This window comes from Silene latifolia, chromosome 2 (genome assembly GCF_048544455.1).
Source record: "Silene latifolia isolate original U9 population chromosome 2, ASM4854445v1, whole genome shotgun sequence".
In the NCBI taxonomy this organism is placed as follows: Eukaryota; Viridiplantae; Streptophyta; class Magnoliopsida; order Caryophyllales; family Caryophyllaceae; genus Silene; species Silene latifolia.
This window is the reverse complement of record NC_133527.1, coordinates 28,165,671-28,179,787: the sequence shown is the minus strand read 5'-3', so window position 1 is coordinate 28,179,787 and position 14,117 is coordinate 28,165,671. Positions and strand designations below refer to the sequence as shown.

Below are 14,117 nucleotides of genomic sequence, written 5' to 3'. Positions count from 1 at the left end.
AGAACAATTATTCTTTTACATTTACTCGAACTACGCGCAAGGGTTTGATTTCATTTTTTTAAGTGAATACATAGGCAATCCTTCACAGGATACAACCCACTATTTTTAAAATGTGAATAGAAGGACATTTGCATTGCATTTGGAATTCGACAAGGATAATAAATAGAAAATCACAACGGTTTCATAATCATTTAACCTTTTTATTTCATTCATTCTCTAATAATAATAGTATGCTACATAATAAAAATAGAATAGGCTAGGATTCACTCGGGCTATTCCTCCATCTTCCCTTTGCCCTTGTCATTCTTGTCATATTTCTTGTCACGACCTCGAGCCGGACGCTCTTGCGCCACTTCGGACCTAATCACCAAAGGTCTTTCTCGAGGCCTAGACTTTCCATTCTTGCCAATCACCATATCTGCGACAGGAGAGGTCTTCGGTTTTTTCGAAGGATGAACGACTCGAAACCCGGCTTCTTCCTCTCCCTCAGTCAAATGCTTCTCTTTTTCTTTCTCTACCTCGCGCACCTTGTAGTCAACGGGTTCGCGCTTCCTCAATCTCTCGCGCTCTTCCGGAGTAGTAGCTCTCCTCCATCGCAGATAAGAATCCGACACCCACAAGGCATTTGCAGAAGAGCTCAAGAACCATACATTTCTTTGAGCCCATTTAATGGTCCACTCTCTTCGGCTTTCTGTAGTAAGCGCCACAGCAGTCTGCGGGACAGTATTAAGTTTAGGGATTGTCTGTTTCAGTCCCACTTGTCTCATCAGCCTCTCCGGGAGGATGCACACCATAAACTCCAAGCCAGGAATGCGCACGGACCGAGTAGGATCCAAAGAAGACACCCCAGTGACAGATTTGAGATGTCACCACGGCACAATCCACCTAATCAAGGGACCATCATCGCTCTTCAGTTTGTTCTCCCAATAATTGAAGACTCGGGTGAAATCCACCATGTAAAGCCTTGTCCTCATTGAAATGGAACGAGCATGATAGGAAGGAACATGAACTGGGGGCTCGATCAATCGGAGCCGTTCCATAAGTCAAACCTACCAAAAGCGGGTATTAGACATCAAAAAACGAAAAAAAAAAAAAAAAAAAAAAAAAAAAAAAAAAAAAAAAAAAGAGACGAAAACCAAAAAAAAAAGAAGAAAAAATGTGTCTTTTACCTGCAGAATGACGGGACTTCCCAAATACGGTAGGTCACGATTGGCTTTCCTGTTATCCAAGCCCAACAGGATCTCTCCTAAGCATAAATAAGCTGGGCTCCTGCGTAGCTCCATTTACTTAACAAGGCCCAGAAGACGGGGATCACCTCTCAAGTCTTCATCAACATGCCCTTGGAAGACATACACATGCAACAAGCAAAAACCAAATGCCCTCCGCCTAGCAACATAAGAAACGGTGGGGTCAGCCCTGTTGATGAATCGATCTATAAAGTCCAACATTCGCACTCCCTTCGAAGTCACTAGACAGTCCACCTCAAGTCTAGTCAACCCAAGCAAGTCTCTAAATTTGCTCTTGTACCCTTGTGAAGTAGAAGGAATGGCAGACAAGTGTTCAGGGTCCCACCCACCAATAGCGGCAATTTCTTCAGGAAATGGGCAAATATCGTCTCCAGGAAACGCAAAAACATAGTAATTCGGGTCCCAATAGTCAAGACAAGCATCCAAGAACGGTTTGACAACCTTGATGAGTTTTAAACTCAACAACGACCCAAGATTATAGGCACCCATATCATATTTCTCCATGTTCGAAAATTCGTTGGTCCATTCCTTCAAGCGAGTCTCTAAAGTATTCATGATGAAGAGTTTATTTTGAGAATTTTATGTAATAAGACGAAGAAGAGACAGAAGAATTGTATGAATAAAAGCTCCATCGACGTTTCTATTTATACTAATTTCTGTTTCCAAAAATCTGCCAGAACAGAACCACCTGGGAACAGGCGCAGCACATGCTGCGCCGCTTCAAAGGGACGCAGCTCATGTTGCGCCTCTTCCTCAGCTCAACTTCTGTGATTTTCTGCGTTGGATCTTTCCTAATTCCATGACGAATAATTTCCTATTCCTACGGGTTATTGTTTTGGTCAATACGCGAAAATTACCATGTTTCAAGTTTCCTAATCTCGCGGGCACGCATTTCGAGGCGACACCGACATTTTTGTCATTTTACCACACTTGCACATTTTCATTTTAGGAAATAATTTTCATTTTCTTAATTCATTTTAGGAAATAATTCTCATTTCGATTTACATTTATTTCATTTCTTCTAACTTATAGATTTCTGTTTTTTCTTTTTTTTAGGGGGTAACCCTCCCTACCGTCCGGTCATTTTCGGCAAATTTTTGCAAATTTTTGCATTTTTTTTTTGAATCTTTCGTTTTGCGCTAATTAAAGCCATATGTATATACAAATGTATGTTTTGGGTGATTTCTATGTAAATTTCAGCGGCATGACGGCATAAACCGTCATCTACCAAACCTGTTCAAAGCTAACCTTCAGGCACAAGCGACGCAACCCAGCAGCAAAGGCACTCAGGCCATCGTATATACAACCAAAAAGGGAAATGTACAACAAACTGGGGGCTCGAGCCCCGTACAAAGTCCAACATGTTCAAAATAAAGGTCCAAATGTACAAATGTGCAAAATACGGCCAACAAACAAACAAAAACTGCACAAAACTACTGTTGGTCGCCCTCCATCTCTGCAACCCTTGCCGCAAGAGCAGCAATCTCGGCGTCTCAAACCTCGAGCTCCCTCAACAAGCGAGTTGTCTCCTCCCGAGACTGGGTCAACTCTCGCTCCAGCTCGCGGTCACCCTGTAAACAACAAAATTGGCTCATGTCAATCGTTTCAAGAAAAATCGGAAAATCAAAATTCAAAAATAGAACAGTCACAAGGTTCATACCTGACGGCCTCGACCGCTGATAAGTGCCTCGACGGCAGTAGCTCGCAGCCGGTTGGCCACCCTCCATAACGCCACGAACCGAGACGGCGCGACCTACATTTTCAAAAAGAAGTTCTCAATAATTGAACAAACTCAATCAAATGTGTTCTTACACAAAAAGTTATGCAAAATTAGAGGCTTACCCTCCGAATCAGATGCTGCCAATCGTCCAGGCCAGCATCCCTCACAGCCACGTCAAAGTCACGCAGCTCGGAGATCGTAGTCCTCCAGGTCGCGTCAGTGTACTCGAGGGTCTCGGGGTACTATGGGGGCTCGATGCCCGCCGCCTCAACCTCCTGCAAAGCCAAATGTTTCTCATTAACCGATGATCTTTCATCATAGTTCTCAAAAAATCAAGTAAAGAGAAAGGGCAAAAAATGCTCACCACTACCGGCCAGTACGCCAGCCTCCCGTAGAGGAACGCCGAGTAGTCCTCGCCAGGAAGAAGGAGGGCGTCACCACTAGCGCCAGCCAAGTCCGCCTCCCTCTCTGCCTCAGAAGGCTCCCTGAACATTGTCCTAGGAGGATCGATGGGAACCGTCAACACGTCCCGAGAGCACTGACGAGCCAAGCGCTCGCCCAAGTACCACACAGGACCCATCGACGTCCTCAACAGCAACCGGCTCGAGCTCCTAGGTCGAAGGACCTCAGCCACAAAAGGAGGCGCTCCAGCGTACTCCGCCCAAGGCCTAGTCACCCACTGGGACAAGATAAACAAAGGAATCATTCTTATGATCAATTTATAAGCAATATAGAAGCAAATGAATATAAGTGAGATGCTTACGCTGTTTAGCTGGAGAGCGTTCACGTCCCGCTGGTAGACACCGTGAGAAGAATGCTTGCTCTTCGTCCTGCACATCACCCAATCCCTCACCACGGGATAGGCCTTCTCCAGCGGCTCCGTCCTCTTGGGCGCGAGGCCCGGGAAGTAGGAGTACACCCACGCCTGCGAGGCAAGATAGTCAATGATGATCTTTCGTAATTTGGTAAGGAAAGGAATTGATTTTGATCTAAATGAAGGTTCATACCTCCAACAGTAGTCCAGGTCCGACAGCGCCAGGAGAAGTCCTTCTCTCCATCAACTCCGGACGAACCATGGCCCTCATGAAGCGGATGAGGACTGCAAAACCAGCAGTGACCCAGTCCCAACGCCCTAGGGAGCTCAGGTCAGAAAGGAAAGGAAGAAGCTTCGTCGACAGCCTCTCGCCCTTGTCTCCGAGGTAAATCGAAGACAGAAACCACCAGAGCCACAAACGAGCCCTCTGCTCAGCTGTACAGGGAGGAGGAGCCGTCTCCCTCCCGTCAATCGTCACCAGCGCCGGGATCTTTCCCGCAAAGTAGTCTCGAACTTAGGAGCTGGGCACCAAACCCGCTCTTGTGACCCCTCAGCGACAAGTTCCAGCCGATCAACCCCCTAGCCTCGGCCGAGTCCACCCTCATGGCAGTCTCCGGCCACTCCACAGCCTCAGTCCCACACGGCAGGCCAGAAATCATGCCGTAGTCCTCCAGAGTGTAACGCCCCGTAAATTTCGGACCGTTAATATATTTCGAAAATAATTAATTAATCAAGTAAAATTTGACAATAATGTATTTAAAGTAAAAATAATTCAAAGAAATATAATTTTATTATATTTTGAAGAAAAGTATTTATTTTGATAGTTTTGAAATGTTTAAAAATAGTTTAAACCGTGTAAAATCTTTTATTTCGAAATAAGGGCGTATCGGGGGGAGAATGACAGTTCGTTTGAACGTTGGGTAAACGAATTTGAAAATGGGTCGTATGAATACTCAATTTTATTGTAATCTCGTGTTTAAAGACTTTGGACTTGACGGAATTTGCGTTTGACTTACGGATTTAATTATTATTGAAACGAGTCAAAACCGACTCGTAAAAATCCCGACTAAAAATCCCGCACTTCCTTTTTCCTCCTTTCTTTTCCTCTTACACGGCTTCCCCTTCCTTTTCTTTCTTTTTTTCTGGTTTCTCCTATCTCCATCATCTCACAAAGACCAAAACACCATTTTTGGTAAAATCAAGCTCAAATTCACCATATCTCCTTCGTTTCTTGTCCGTTTTTCGTGAAATTTACCTTTCCGGAATCCCCTCGCCGAGATCTACGACTTAGTATGTTCTAATTTCAATTTTGATTAAGTTATTTTAAGACCAATTTTCGGAAATTCGGTATTTTTGATTAATTATTGTGTTTTAATTGTTTATTTAGGTGAAGGATTGGAAGACGAGTTCGGGGGCTCGTATATTGTAGAGGATAGCGGCTAGTGTCGTTAGGGTTTGGGTTTTCAAGGTGCTAATTGCTCATTTTCTAGCTTAAGGTAACATATTTCGAGTTACTCGACGAAAGATCGTCACATGTTTTTGTTTTTTGTATGTTTGGTGAATTTTTGTTTGGGTAGTAATTTTCACATGTTAAACTTAGTTGCATGCAAGCTTAATTTGTGCCTTTTGGTAGTTTAAATTATCAAAGTTGAATTGGGGACAATTAATTAATTTTCAGACGGTCTTATAATGTATAAAAATGAAAAAAAAAAGAGGAGAAATGGTGCGCCAGCGGGCCCGGTAGCAGCCGGCAGGCCCACGGCAGCCCCGGCCGGTCTTGGGGTTGGCCCGGGTTGGTCCGTGCTTGTTTTGCGGTTTTTCGTACAATATTGGTCATTTCGGGTTAATTAATATTAGAATAGTATAAGTAACAAAAAGAGTAGTAATTTGAATTGAAGTATACTAGTAACAAAAATTATGTTAATGGAAAAATTGTGCTTATATTAATAGTTATCACATGTTAGGGTAGTTTACAAAAGGAAATTTGTAATTAATAGGCTCAAAATGAATTTTATAGATATAATTGTAATGTTTTGTTGATTGTGCCGAAAACTGAGCCTTAGTCCCTTTGACTGATGCGATGTCAGTTAATTGAGTGATTGGTCAGCCGCAATTTGACCCGTACCTGTCGCAGGGCTGGGGTTGCGGGTAAAAATTCGGTTGAATGAATTAGATAATCGGCCTTTTCTTGTTTTAGGCCATTTATTATATCTCTATTTCACATGTGTAGTTAATTGAATTTAAATAGCTTCTTATTTAGTTAGTTGAAATTTTAATAGCTTCTTATTTTGTAGAAATGGCCCTAGTTTCCCCTAAAGCCTTTTATATTGTTATAATTGCTAGGATTGGAAATTAGTATTGAATACTTATTGAGGAACTGTTGGGATTGTATGCTGTAAATAGACATTTATATAGCCTTTCACATGATAGAATATTAGATTTTATGTTGGTAAGTAGGACTTTTTGCCCTCTTAAGGTTAAGTGGGTGTCTTACTTGACTTGTGTGGTGAGTTTTGTGTGGTGTGGGCTAAAATATTCAAGCTGGGACTAGCTGTGACTAGGTCCTAGGTGAGTATTTCGGCCTTCATCATAGATAGGTCTTTATAGTCTTTGACGAGTATATGTTCACTGCTTGATAGCCTTTGTGTTCCTGACTAGTGGATGTTTATCCAAGTTGGGGCATGACCTCAGGTACTTATTTTGATAGTATGGGGTCAGCTTAAGTACTAGCCGACCCTTCGGTGGTGTCCTTAGGGTACTCACTTCACTTTGTTTTAAAAACGATTGTGAGTCTTGGGTGCGGTGGTGTGTATCCGCATGTCTAGGTCTCGTGATTTTAGGCTAGGGTTGTGTTGTCTCTTGGCCATGTTTTCTTAATAGTAACCGCTGAGCCAAGATACCGGTTCGATTACCTTCCCTACCTCGTGGTATAGACTTGAGTTACAAAGTGACTATTGACGGTGCTAAGAACTTATGCCTGACTTTGATATATTGCCCTTTCTTGTTTGATGATTCTATGAATCATAGAAGGTGAGATGCAAGCCGGCTATGGTTGATAGAGTTTGGATTACAATTTGTTATATGATTCACATGATAGTTAGTTGGGTCAGTTTAGGGGTCATTTGTTAGAATACATGATAAGTAAATGGTTTATCAAATTTTTTACATGTTACACTACATGTTACATTAATTTTGACGATTCGTGGCTGGGAGGACTCGAAGTTACTCCCCACTGAATTGTGGCTTTCGTGTTTGTATAAAATGCGATTGACAGGTTGTTGATGCTTAGTTGGGGTCACAGACGGCTAGTGAGCAAGGAACCTTGGACCTAGTTTTGGCTATTTTATTAGTCAACCTTTTACACTTTTGGTTTGTATATAATTTGAAGGGACATATGTCTCCCTTTTTATTTTTGGTTTGTATCCATATATTCCCGCGTCTTTAGTTATATATGTAAGTTAGTTTATCAGCTGTTGCAGGGTTATGACACTCTTCTTGAGTTGGAATTGGTTGTGAATGGTTTAGTTAGAAAAATTTTTGAAATTGTAGGTTTTTTGGACTAGTTGAACCATTTACAAACATATCCTACCAGTTTTTCTGTAGAATTTACGTATATAATTAAGGCTAGATTTAAGGGTGTCATAGTTGGTATCAGAGCCTATTGCTCCCGATGCACGTTTATGCACCCCACTTAGAATCATTTGACCTTTAAATAATAAACTTGAGAGAAGGGTAGGATGGGTAGAATTAAGATTTTATGTGGTAGTCTGTTTGTGATTGCTAATTGTTAGGTTTGTTGATTGTTAGTTATTAGTTTTGGTGCCACTAAAGGTTGGTTATGCCAAATGTAGAATGCTTCCACTTTATTGATATTTCTTTTCGTATTCAGTGTATCTTACCTTAATCTTCCATTTTCGTTGGTCATTCGTCTTTCAAATTCCTCTTATCTCGCCTAGGTAACTACCTTTCAATTCTTTCTCCCGTTTCATCTTAGGTTCGTCTTCTTCTTATAATAAAGTCCATGTGGACACGTTCCTTTTATACCGCAGGATAGTTCCCTTGTCCAAGAGAACCCAGTTTTGAGAGAATGTAACTTTGGAGGGCGTGAACGAGTTGAGAAATTGATTGGTTAAGGTTTGAGTGGTATAGGAGAATATAACTTGGGATCCTTTGGTTAATCTTGTTAGTTGTGCTTAATGTGAGAGTTTAGTGAGTTGAGAAAATACCTTGGGATTTATGTCTATAGAGAGCTTGTTTGTTATAGATGATTCAGTATGGGTACTAACTTAGAACATAGGATGGAATGAACCTAAGCTACTCCATTTGAGAGTCTCGATATTTCTTGTGGAGAATTAAAGGTATGATAGTTAGCCCTAATCCTTGTGGGCCTTGAAAGGAATACAATAGGACATTGATGTTGCTTAATGGATTGGTATTGTACTTTTGAATTAGTTAGTTTGTTAAACCTTTTAAGTTGACCAAATCTAGTATAGAGTAGCCCTTGTTGACCTTATAAAACATATCTGAAGTTGGGAATTTTGGTGGAATGTTGTTCGATATAGTTCGTGAGTTCAAGGATGTGATTCCAATTTATGGTATCGGAAACTAGAAGTATTAAGTGGTGAGATGATGGAGTAAACAAGCCAGGGTACTTGGAGATGACATAGTAAGTGAAGTTCAATGACGAGAATTGTAAAGGAGATACTTTGGGACATGGATGATAACAAATGAATTTGTGTGGTGAATTGATTTTGGCTCTTAGAATCAATTGAGTTGAGGAATACTTACCATTGTGGAGTCCTTGTTAGTCTTATAATTTGGTAGACTGTTGGGGCTTGGTTGAGCACCTTAGTGATGTAACCTTATCATATCGATCATAAACTTTGATGAGTGTTTGGTAAGCGGTAACCCTTTCATTGTGCCACTTCTATTCTCCTTTCCTTCTCCCTAACGTTCGTTGAACCTTGTTTTTTATGCCGAATTTTACTTATCTTCTTCTTACCCGAGGTATCTTCTTAACTTGAATACCTCTTATTTATGTCAACCGTTATCTTTACGGACCGACTCCTTAGTTTCCTAATTTATCGGATTCATGCACCCTTCGGAAATGTTTTACCGTTTCTCTATCACTCCTTATCTCCTTAGTATAGTTGGTACCTTGTTGACCATGTTTGTGGAGTTAGTGAGAAATGTTAAAGGTGGGATTATTAGTTAGTTTTAGTGAGTGATATTGATTACTACTTGAGGTATGGCATGAGAGTGAGAGTAAGCTACATTATTGGGAGGTTTTAGCACTTGTTTTGGTAACTAGAAAGGGTAATGGTATGGATGACACCAATTGTTAGGCTAAGGAACATAATTTCAATTTATGGTTTTAGGAATTCTGAGGTGATAAAGTGTTGTTACAATTATGACCTTGTACCTTGAGAATTTGATGGTAAGTAAGTTTAGGATATCAAATTTGAAAGAATACACCTTGGGGATGTTGATGACCAGAATGGATTGGTGATGTGATGTGGTATTAGTTGGCTCTTGAGAGTTCTTGAGTTGAGAGAGACTTAGTATTGAGAAGAATTTGCTAATCCTATAGTTTTATAGACCTTGAGGTCGCATTGAGTACTTGAGATGATGGGATGATATTGTAGCTGAGTGTAGATCCGCTTTTGGCAATCCTTAATAAGTAAAAGGATAGAGAAACTTGAGATCCTATTGATTTTTCATAATTTGAGGTTGGTATGTTACTACCTTGTTTTGAAATGAGAACCTTGTGGAATATTTGAGGAACCTTCTCTTGGAGTTTAGAGCATGGTATTGGGACTCTTGATTGAAGGTTTACTTTTTGAGGAACCCATAGTTGACACTAGTGAGATACAAATACAGCTTTGTTGGAAGTCTTGACCTTAGGCTTGTGAAAGTTGTTTCGGGATGTTTGAGAATTTGGAGCGAAGAGATCACACTTATAGTGAAATATCTTGTTCCAGGGAATATGTTAGGAAGAAGTAACATAAGCGATTGGGGAGACTCTTGGGAGTGATGTTGTTATTGGAGATATGAGTGTCCGGCGTTTCCTTGGTGTCTAATCTCCCTTCTTCCTTGATCATGAGCGTTACCGCTCATATCTCTCTTCCTTACATCATCATACTCCTCTCGTAAGTTTGATGTTGGTAACCTATGAAACTCTATCGTTGACATCCTTGTAATTATGACTTCAATTCTTACCCCATAAAATTCATCATAGCTCTTTTTGATTAGTTAAGGTTGAATCATCTTAATATACTTTGTTTTATATGCTATCTAGGTTATTTTCCATGTTGTACAACTTCTAAATTTTCAAGCCACCAGTTTTGATTCATTCATAAAAGTTTATGTTACTTCTGCAAACCTAACCTATTTTTAAAGATTTGAAAATGAAATTTTGATTTATTTCCATAAGGTATTCCTTTTCTTACTTTTTTTTCCGAGTTACTAAGCCTTGTATAATCATAATTAGTAAAGATAGTATTCTTACTATAGAATTTTAAACTAAAAGTTTGAAAATGCTTTTATGATTTTCAATGGCTTTAACATTAGTGAATGTTAAATCTCGTTGTTGGAGACGTCCCAATAATGGATTTTCTCATTTATTGGTGTAGAAATATTTTTATATCTTGATATGAATATGGATGTTCTTGTCTGATGAACAAGAGTATCACCGTTTCATTGAAAAGATACCTATATTTTCTTATAACTATAATTTCTCCTTCTAAGTTTCGAGGGCGAAACTTTTTGAAAGGAGGGGTGATTGTAACGCCCCGTAAATTTCGGACCGTTAATATATTTCGAAAATAATTAATTAATCAAGTAAAATTTGACAATAATGTATTTAAAGTAAAAATAAGTCAAAGAAATATAATTTTATTATATTTTGATAGTTTTGAAATGTTTAAAAATAGTTTAAACCGTGTAAAATCTTTTATTTCGAAATAAGGGCGCATCGGGGGGAGAATGACAGTTCGTTTGAACGTTGGGTAAACGAATTTGAAAATGGGTCGTATGAATACTCAATTTTATTGTAATCTCGTGTTTAAAGACTTTGGACTTGACGGAATTTGCGTTTGACTTACGGATTTAATTATTATTGAAACGAGTCAAAACCGACTCGTAAAAATCCCGACTAAAAATCCCGCACTTCCTTTTTCCTCCTTTCTTTTCTTCTTACACGGCTTCCCCTTCCTTTTCTTTCTTTTTTTCTGGTTTCTCCTATCTCCATCATCTCACAAAGACCAAAACACCATTTTTGGTAAAATCAAGCTCAAATTCACCATATCTCCTTCGTTTCTTGTCCGTTTTTCACGAAATTTACCTTTCCGGAATCCCCTCGCCGAGATCTACGACTTAGTATGTTCTAATTTCAATTTTCATTAAGTTATTTTAAGACCAATTTTCGGAAATTCGGTATTTTTGATTAATTATTGTGTTTTAATTGTTTATTTAGGTGAAGGATTGGAAGACGAGTTCGGGGACTCGTATATTGTAGAGGATAGCGGCTAGTGTCGTTAGGGTTTGGGTTTTCAAGGTGCTAATTGCTCATTTTCTAGCTTAAGGTAACATATTTCGAGTTACTCGACGAAAGATCGTCACATGTTTTTGATTTTTGTATGTTTGGTGAATTTTTGTTTGGGTAGTAATTTTCACATGTTAAACTTAGTTGCATGCAAGCTTAATTTGTGCCTTTTGGTAGTTTAAATTATCAAAGTTGAATTGGGGACGATTAATTAATTTCCAGACGGTCTTATAATGTATAAAAATGAAAAAAAAAAAAAAGAGAGAAAAATGGTGCGCCAATGGGGCCCGGCAGAAGCAGCCGGCAGGCCCACGGCCCCCCCGGTCTTGGGGTTGGCCCGGGTTGGTCCGTGCTTGTTTTGCGGTTTTTCGTACAATATTGGTCATTTCGGGTTAATTAATATTAGAATAGTATAAGTAACAAAAAGAGTAGTAATTTGAATTGAAGTATACTAGTAACAAAAATTATGTTAATGGAAAAATTGTGCTTATATTAATAGTTATCACATGTTAGGGTAGTTTACAAAAGGAAATTTGTAATTAATAGGCTCAAAATGAATTTTATAGCTATAATTGTAATGTTTTGTTGATTGTGCCGAAAACTGAGCCTTAGTCCCTTTGACTGATGCGATGTCAGTTAATTGAGTGATTGGTCAGCCGCAATTTGACCCGTACCTGTCGCAGGGCTGGGGTTGCGGGTAAAAATTCGGTTGAATGAATTAGATAATCGGTCTTTTCTTGTTTTAGGCCATTTATTATATCTCTATTTCACATGTGTAGTTAATTGAATTTAAGTAGCTTCTTATTTAGTTAGTTGAAATTTTAATAGCTTCTTATTTTGTAGAAATGGCCCTAGTTTCCCCTAAAGCCTTTTATATTGTTATAATTGCTAGGATTGGAAATTAGTATTGAATACTTATTGAGGAACTGTTGGGATTGTATGTTGTAAATAGACATTTATATAGCCTTTCACATGATAGAATATTAGATTTTATGTTGGTAAGTAGGACTTTTTGCCCTCTTAAGGTTAAGTGGGTGTCTTACTTGACTTGTGTGGTGAGTTTTGTGTGGTGTGGGCTAAAATATTCAAGCTGGGACTAGCTGTGACTAGGTCCTAGGTGAGTATTTCGGCCTTCATCATAGATAGGTCTTTATAGTCTTTGACGAGTATATGTTCACTGCTTGATAGCCTTTGTGTTCCTGACTAGTGGATGTTTATCCAAGTTGGGGCATGACCTCAGGTACTTATTTTGATAGTATGGGGTCAGCTTAAGTACTAGCCGACCCTTCGGTGGTGTCCTTAGGGTACTCACTTCACTTTGTTTTAAAAAAAGTTGTGAGTCTTGGGTGCGGTGGTGTGTATCCGCATGTCTAGGTCTCATGATTTTAGGCTAGGGTTGTGTTGTCTCTTGGCCATGTTTTCTTAATAGTAACCGCTGAGCCAAGATACCGGTTCGATTACCTTCCCTACCTCGTGGTATAGACTTGAGTTACAAAGTACTATTGACGGTGCTAAGCACTTATGCCTGTCTTTGATATATTGCCCTTTCTTGTTTGATGATTCTATGAATCATAGAAGGTGAGATGCAAGCCGGCTATGGTTGATAGAGTTTGGATTACAATTTGTTATATGATTCACATGATAGTTAGTTGGGTCAGTTTAGGGGTCATTTGTTAGAATACATGATAAGTAAATGGTTTATCAAATTGTTTACATGTTACACTACATGTTACATTAATTTTGACGATTCGTGGCTGGGAGGACTCGAAGTTACTCCTCACTGAATTGTGGCTTTCGTGTTTGTATAAAATGCGATTGACAGGTTGTTGATGCTTAGTTGGGGTCACAGACGGCTAGTGAGCAAGGAACCTTGGACCTAGTTTTGGCTATTTTATTAGTCAACCTTTTACACTTTTGGTTTGTATATAATTTGAAGGGACATATGTCTCCCTTTTTATTTTTGGTTTGTATCCATATATTCCCGCGTCTTTAGTTATATATGTAAGTTAGTTTATCAGCTGTTGCAGGGTTATGATACTCTTCTTGAGTTGGAATTGGTTGTGAATGGTTTAGTTAGAAAAATTTTTGAAATTGCAGGTTTTTTGGACTAGTTGAACCATTTACAAACATATCCTACCAGTTTTTCTGTAGAATTTACGTATATAATTAAGGCTAGATTTAAGGGTGTCATACAGAGTGACTCCCACCTCACCAAAAGGCATGTGAAACGTGGAAGTCGTATCCCAGAATCGGTCCAAGAAAGCGCGGACCAGGCTAAGGTTAGCTCGCAGCTTCCTCTTCGCGATACCCCTGCAGGCCTGCACCAAAGAACCGAACGCTCCGCGCTCGATCATGGCGCGCTCCTCCGCCGACAGCTGCTCGTAGTACTCCATCGCTGTCGTGTAGCCCGAGAACGACCTAATGTTCTCGGCCTCCTATTATGATTTGAAACAAAAGTTATCTTTAGTTTTGAATGAAAATAGGGAGAGATATGAACAAATGAATGAAAGAAGATGGGTGATGAGTAGTGAGTTCCTATTTACCAAACTCTTCACCGTCCTGTAGGACAGGTGACCCTCTGCAGCCCACAGCAAGTGCCTACTCTCCCAGGTCTCAGCCCACGCAGGAACTCCTCTCAGCTGACGACCTCCTCGTCCAACATTGGCCTGTCTCGGGGCCTCCTCCTCCTCGACAGCCTCCTCCTCATGGACCTCGTCTCCAGCAGCCATCACCGCGGCGGTGAAGGCATGCTCTAAAGCCTCCTCGACAGCAGCAACGTCTATCTCCATGGGA

The 14,117-nt window shown here is 39.9% G+C and overlaps 1 long non-coding RNA gene across 2 annotated transcripts; it reads left to right on the top strand.

Moving 5' to 3' along the window:
• Nucleotides 1-4,855: 4,855 nt before the first annotated feature.
• LOC141629050 (uncharacterized) lies at nt 4,856-13,414 on the top strand. 2 transcript variants are annotated; one of them, XR_012537216.1, is made up of 4 exons: nt 4,856-5,071; nt 5,169-5,277; nt 11,256-11,364; nt 13,147-13,414. It is a non-coding gene; the product is annotated as an uncharacterized LOC141629050 (long non-coding RNA). The 2 variants fall into 2 exon arrangements; XR_012537217.1 differs by lacking the exons at nt 4,856-5,071; nt 5,169-5,277 and adding an exon at nt 11,002-11,158.
• Nucleotides 13,415-14,117: the final 703 nt, after the last annotated feature.